This window comes from Psammomys obesus, unplaced genomic scaffold, assembly GCF_907164565.1.
Source record: "Psammomys obesus unplaced genomic scaffold, mPsaObe1.curated_primary_1811, whole genome shotgun sequence".
In the NCBI taxonomy this organism is placed as follows: domain Eukaryota; kingdom Metazoa; phylum Chordata; class Mammalia; order Rodentia; family Muridae; genus Psammomys; species Psammomys obesus.
In genome coordinates, this window is record NW_026596244.1 from 11,896,482 (window position 1) to 11,902,245 (window position 5,764).

General features: G+C 48.0%; 1 protein-coding gene across 2 annotated transcripts in view; it reads right to left on the reverse strand.

The window, feature by feature from the left end:
* The window catches only part of Tlr2 (toll like receptor 2), a 12,705-nt gene that overhangs the window by 6,473 nt on the left and 468 nt on the right, over window positions 1-5,764 (reverse strand). The window contains exon 1 of one of the 2 annotated variants that reach the window (XM_055596587.1): window positions 4,488-4,613. The exons of the other annotated variant lie outside the window; for it this stretch is intronic. The gene's annotated coding sequence lies outside the window, so the exon portion shown is untranslated. Of the gene's footprint in view, window positions 1-4,487; window positions 4,614-5,764 lie in introns of those variants that run through there. 2 annotated transcript variants of the gene reach the window in all.

Here is a 5,764-nt window from a genome sequence, read left to right on the forward strand (position 1 = left end):
AAATCAACAAGATAAACTCTTAACCAAACTAACTAAATGGCACAGAGACACTATCCAAATCAACAAAATCAAGAAATGAAAAGGGGGATATAACAACAAACACTGAGGAAATCCAAAAAATAATTAGGTCTTACTTCAAAAGCCTATATGTCACAAAATACGAAAATCTAAATGAAATGGACAATTTTCTTCACAGATTCCACTTACCAAAGCTGAATCAAGATCAGGTAAACAAATTAAATAGTCTTATATCCCCTAAGGAAATAGAAGCAGTCATCAAAAGTCTCCCAACCAACAAAAGCCCAGGGCCAGATGGTTTCAGTGCAGAATTCCACCAGACCTTCAAAGAAAAGCTAATACCAATACTCCTCTAACTGTTCCACAGACTAGAAACAGAAGGAACATTACCGAACTCATTCTATGAGGCCACAGTCACCTTGATACCTAAACCACACAAAGGCCCAAGAAAGAAAGAGAACTTCAAACCAATCTCTTTTATGAACATTCACACAAAAATACTCAATAAAATACTAGCAAACCAAATCCAAGATCACATCAAAGATAACATCCTCCATGACCAAATAGGCTTTATCCCAGGCATGCACGGGTGGTTCAATATACAGAAATCCATCAATGTAATCCAACTATAACAAACTGAAGGAAAAAATAAATACATGATCATCTCCTTAAATACTGAAAAAAACATTTGACAAAATCCCACACTCATTCATATTTAAAGTTTTGGAGAGATCAAGGCACATATCTAAACATAGTAAAGGCAATATACAGCAAGCCTATAGCCAACATCAAGCCTATGAAGAGAGGAGACAGGACGGGAGCCTACCATACATGTCCTCTGAAAGACTCCACCTGCGGGGGATTGATGCAGATGCTGAGACTCAGCCTAACTTTGGGCAGAGCACAGAGAGTCTTATGGAAGAGTGGGAGAATAGAAAGATCCAGAGTGGACAGGAGCTCCATAAGAAGACCAACAGAGCCAACAAATCTGGGCCCATGGGAGCCTGTAGAGACTAATGTACCAACCAAGGACTATGCATGAAGAGGACCTAGAACCCCTGCACAGAGGTAGCTGACAGGCAGGTCAGTCTCAATGGGGGTGCCCTAGTAAGAGGAGTAGGAGCTGTCTCTGACATGGACTCCATTGTCTGCTCTTTAATCACTTCCTCCTGGTGTGTGTATAGGGGTTCATTGCCAGGCCAAAGAGGAAGAGGATGCAAGCAGTCTTAATGAGACTTGATAGGCTGGGGTCAGATGATAGGGGAGGAGGGCTACCCCTTTCTGAAAAATAGAACAGGGAAAGAGGGGGGGAGAGGGAGTGACAATAGGGTCAGAAGGAGACAAGGGAGGGGGCTACAATAGGGATGTAAATTAAATAAATTATTAAAATTTTTAAATTAAAATTAATTTTCTGATATATACAATAGCACTAGCAGATGTTGTCTGCCAATGAAGAAATTTTAAACAACCATATGAGAGAAAAAAACAGGGCTCAACATAAATGTGGGTTGGAAAACAAACTGTTGGGGGTTGGTCTGGTGCTATGTGTACAAATGCTAATTTCTGTGCCCTAAGATCTGGTTGCAGTTCAGACAAGTGCATTCTCACATCTACCAAGTGATGCTGCATAAACTTTTCCCCAATTATCTCTAATGGGTTACTAAAATTGCTGACAGCCAATTACTGGGCAGAACAGAGGTAGGCGGAACTTTGCTCCCAGGCTGGGTTTTCAGCTAGGGACCATGAGACTGGGAGAAGCAGAGAGAGAAAGAGATAAGGAGAGCAGATATGGCCTGACGGAACAGATCCAGCCTAGACAGGACGACTTACTGGCAAGTAACTTAGGGAATGCAGCAGGGAAGTAGCCAGATTAGCTTTAGAGAATTATTTTAAACCGTACCTGCAGATATTGTGCTTAAGGCTTATTTAAGTAAACCAATCGGTCTCTGTCCCAATTCCTGGGGAGCTAGCCAGGTCATTGAAGAGCCCTCTAGAGTTTAATATATTCAGCAACGATAAACAAATGCATGGAGGAATGAACAAGTAGTTGAAGAAATGAAGTAGATATGGCCACATGGGTTCTAGTCACTGGCTCCTCTAACACCCAAGGAAGCATGTCTCCTCCTTGGCTCATGATTGCACAGGACTAAACCACCTCTCTCACTGGGCACACAAACCAAATGACGGTCCAGAAACAGCCTATTTTCTGACCAAAAGAAAAGTCTCACGCCCACTGACTCTGCTTTGCTCCTACTATGGGCAGACAGAAGGGATGTTTGGAATCCTAGGCAGAGGGAATGAATGGTTTGCTGAGCTGGGGGACATTCGGGCCATCAGAACCTTCTCTTTCTGCAGAGCTAAGTCCAGACAGGTGTGTCCAATCCCAGGTGGGCTACTTAGATGAATGGGAGGCAATGAGGCAGACGGAAGAGCCCAACACGTTCCTTCCAGTGTGCCTTCTGGGCCCTATAACCTGTAGCTGTGCAACCACATGCTATTGTCATGTCTGTTCAGCGAAGTCACACAACAATTTTCCCAAATACTCTTTACACTTATTTACTGGTGGAGCATACGTGTGCCACAACACAAGTGCAGAAGTCAGAGAACAATGTGAGGAAGCCAGTTCTTTCTTTCTACCACGCGGGTTCTGGAAATTGAACTCCCATCATCGGGCCTGGTGGCAAGCGCCACTTTACTGTATACCAATGGGTGCAAGAGTGCTTTGCCTGGATCTATCCCCATGCGCTGTGTGTGCACAGTGCCCTCGGAAGCCAAAAGGAGGCGTGTGGTCCCCTACAGTCATGTGGGTGTTGGGAACTGAACCCAGGCCCTCTTCAGGAGCAGCAAGCGCTCTTTACTGCTGATCCACCTCTCCACCCCACCCCCAACAGCTTTCTTTTGATAACTGGTTGTGCATTTTCCCTTTTGATGTTTAGTGTTCTTAAGAAATGGAACTTGGACTGGAGAGATGCCTCAGCAGTTAAGAGCACTTTCTGTTCTTCTAGAGGTCCTGAGTTCAATTCCCAGCAACCACATGGTAGCTCACAACCATCTATAATGGGATCTGATGTCCTCTTCTGGTATGCAGGTGTACATGCAGTCAGAGCACTCATATACACAAAATAAACAATTTTTTTTTAAAAGAAGGAAGGAACGAGAGAGAAAGCAAGCAAGAAAGAAGAAATGGATGTCTTGGAATTGGCTGGTGACGGGCTGGGCTGTAGCTCATCAGTAGAGTCCTTTGCCAGTGTGCACGGAAGCCTTTGTTTGACCCCAGCACTGAATAAACAGTGCACAGTGGTGCATACCTCTGCCCCCAGCACTCCAGAGGTGGAGGCAGGAGTTCAAAGTCAACCACAGCCACATGGTGAGTTCAAGGCCAGCCATCTCAAAAAGACAAACGAGCAGATAGTATCTAGGTTGTAGATGTTAAGTCTTTTCTGACACCATTAACCTGATCATTTAAACGAAGCCCCTCTTATTCAATACTATTAATATTTTGAGGCTTCCAATCATTGCATTGTGAACTTTCTTATTTTTTTCTCCTACTTTATGTGCCCTCTCTTTACTTGACTTCTTTAAACTCGAGGGTGATTATTCATTGGGCACTTATCCAGTTAAATGTTAATTTACTTATAAATTCAGAAGTACAAAAAAATTAACTGGTAGCTTAGAAACTTCTAAAACATTGTCAACATCTGGCAATTTTTGTAAAAATTGATTGAAAGTTTAGGGTGCAAATGTTCTTTGCTTGGAACAGAAACTTCGAATACGGAGAAACACCACATTTTCCAAGTCATGATGTTGGCTCTTCCCTTTGGGAGAGGAAGAGGGTCTCTCCCTCATTTGCTCTTTGCTAAAGAGTTGGTAGTGTAGGCAAGACCAAGACCATTCCAGCAAGCTGAGCTTTTTACACCCAAAATAATGTCTCCCTTTTGAAAGCAGAAAAGCCTTTTTCCTGACATCTAAAATGTAAACCCGGGGCTCTCATTTATGGGTGCAAGGGTGTTAAGGGAGCCCTTGAAGAGCCCCTATTCAAAGAACTCCACCTACTCCGTATGCCTGCGTTTCTGTCAGTTGGTTTCTGTCCAGAGCCGCGGCTCGGATGCTCCAGGGATGAGGGAAAGCTGAGAAGTGAAGCCCCAACCCGCAGAAGCAGGATCCCAGCTAGAAGAGAACCGCCTGCACCTCCTCGCGCGACCTCTCTTCCACTCCTAGCTCGCCGCAACTGCTCACAGCTTCCTGGTCCGAAACAGTGATTGCGGACACACCCCCTGCGAGTGAACGCCTTTACTCGCTGTCCCGGCCCGGGCTCCGAGCCAGGGACCGGAGAGAGCTGGGCTGGAGAGCAGCCCTTCCCGAGAAAGCGGGGACCACTCCGGACGCGACCCCGGGGCCAGGGAGGCCGCGGGCGGGCTCCGCAGTGGCAGCAGCTCTGCCGGCGCCCCTCTGCCCTCTGGGTGTCCTACCTGGGAGACCTCCAGCCGCTCCCGCGACCTCTGGCTCTCCGGGTCCGGCCCGCGAGGGCAGGGAAGTGCGGGAAGGCCATGCCCCGAGCCCAGCGCCCCAGCTTCCCGTCGCCAGCACCGCCCACCGAGGCAAGCGCCGCCCACGGGGTTCTCGCCCGGGGCGCCCCGCGTGGCGCCAGAGGTTGGCAGTAGCTGCAGGGCAGGGAAAACAGAACTGAGAGGTCGGAGGCTCCGTGTGGGATTTCCCCAAGTCCCGAGACTGGGCTGTCAAAGCGGAAGCTGCGACCCAGCGCGCATTTCTGCTGAGGTGAGCACCCTTCTGCCAGGGTTCCCGCGGGAAGAGGAGACTCTAAAGAGACACACCCTCCCTTTGGATTTTGGTTATTGGAATCCTCCCGCTGGGAGAAGTCAGGGCTTGCAAACCAGTGCCGGTCACAGGAAGGTTTTGTCAGATCGCCGGGAGGGAATTCCTGGAGGCCCGGACAGTGGCGGCTGAATGACTGGGGGTACCACGCCCTGACCCACGACTGCCTACTTCTGGATTCTTCTTTCCGTATCTACACTCAGCCTGCGACAGGGCGGTGCACTTAGAACGGACGCGTCGTGCACCTCTCTGTCTTCCTGATGTGGCCACACTGCAGTCAACCCTAATCAGTTAAGGAGCTTATCTTTCTCTCCATCCTCAAGAGCGGCAACTTGTCCCTCCTTTCAACACCTTGTCTCCCCGTCAGTGTATCTCTGGCATCCGTTTCTGCTCAACATCTGTTAAGACGGTCTGCTGGAGACCACCCAGACCTGCGCCGCAGCAGTTCCCCCGGACGTGAACGGAGAAGAACAGCCCAGATCGCCCCCACCCCCACCCCAGCAGTGGACTCCGGTGGTGCGCTGAGCCGCTTCCTGTCCTCCCTCCCACGGGAGGAAGATTCCGGGCTTTGAAGCTACTTCCTCTTCTCTATCCCATATCTGCATCTCAAAGTGATTCTTAAAAAAATGGTGGATTGGTGTGCTTCCTGTCAGAGATGTGGCTCCATCTTCATCAGCGAGGAAGAGCTGTAAGGGGAAACCCCCCTACTTAAAAACAAATTAATAAACTGGCCTTTATGCCTGTGATTACATTTGACCTTAGCGAAGTGAGATTACACAAACACACACACACACACACACACACAATGCTCTGTAACCAGAAATAGTTGAGATTTGAAACCAGATTACCCCCTTTTTGTCTGTTTTCTTCCTTCCTTCCTTCCTTCCTTCCTTCCTTCCTTCCTTCCTTCCTT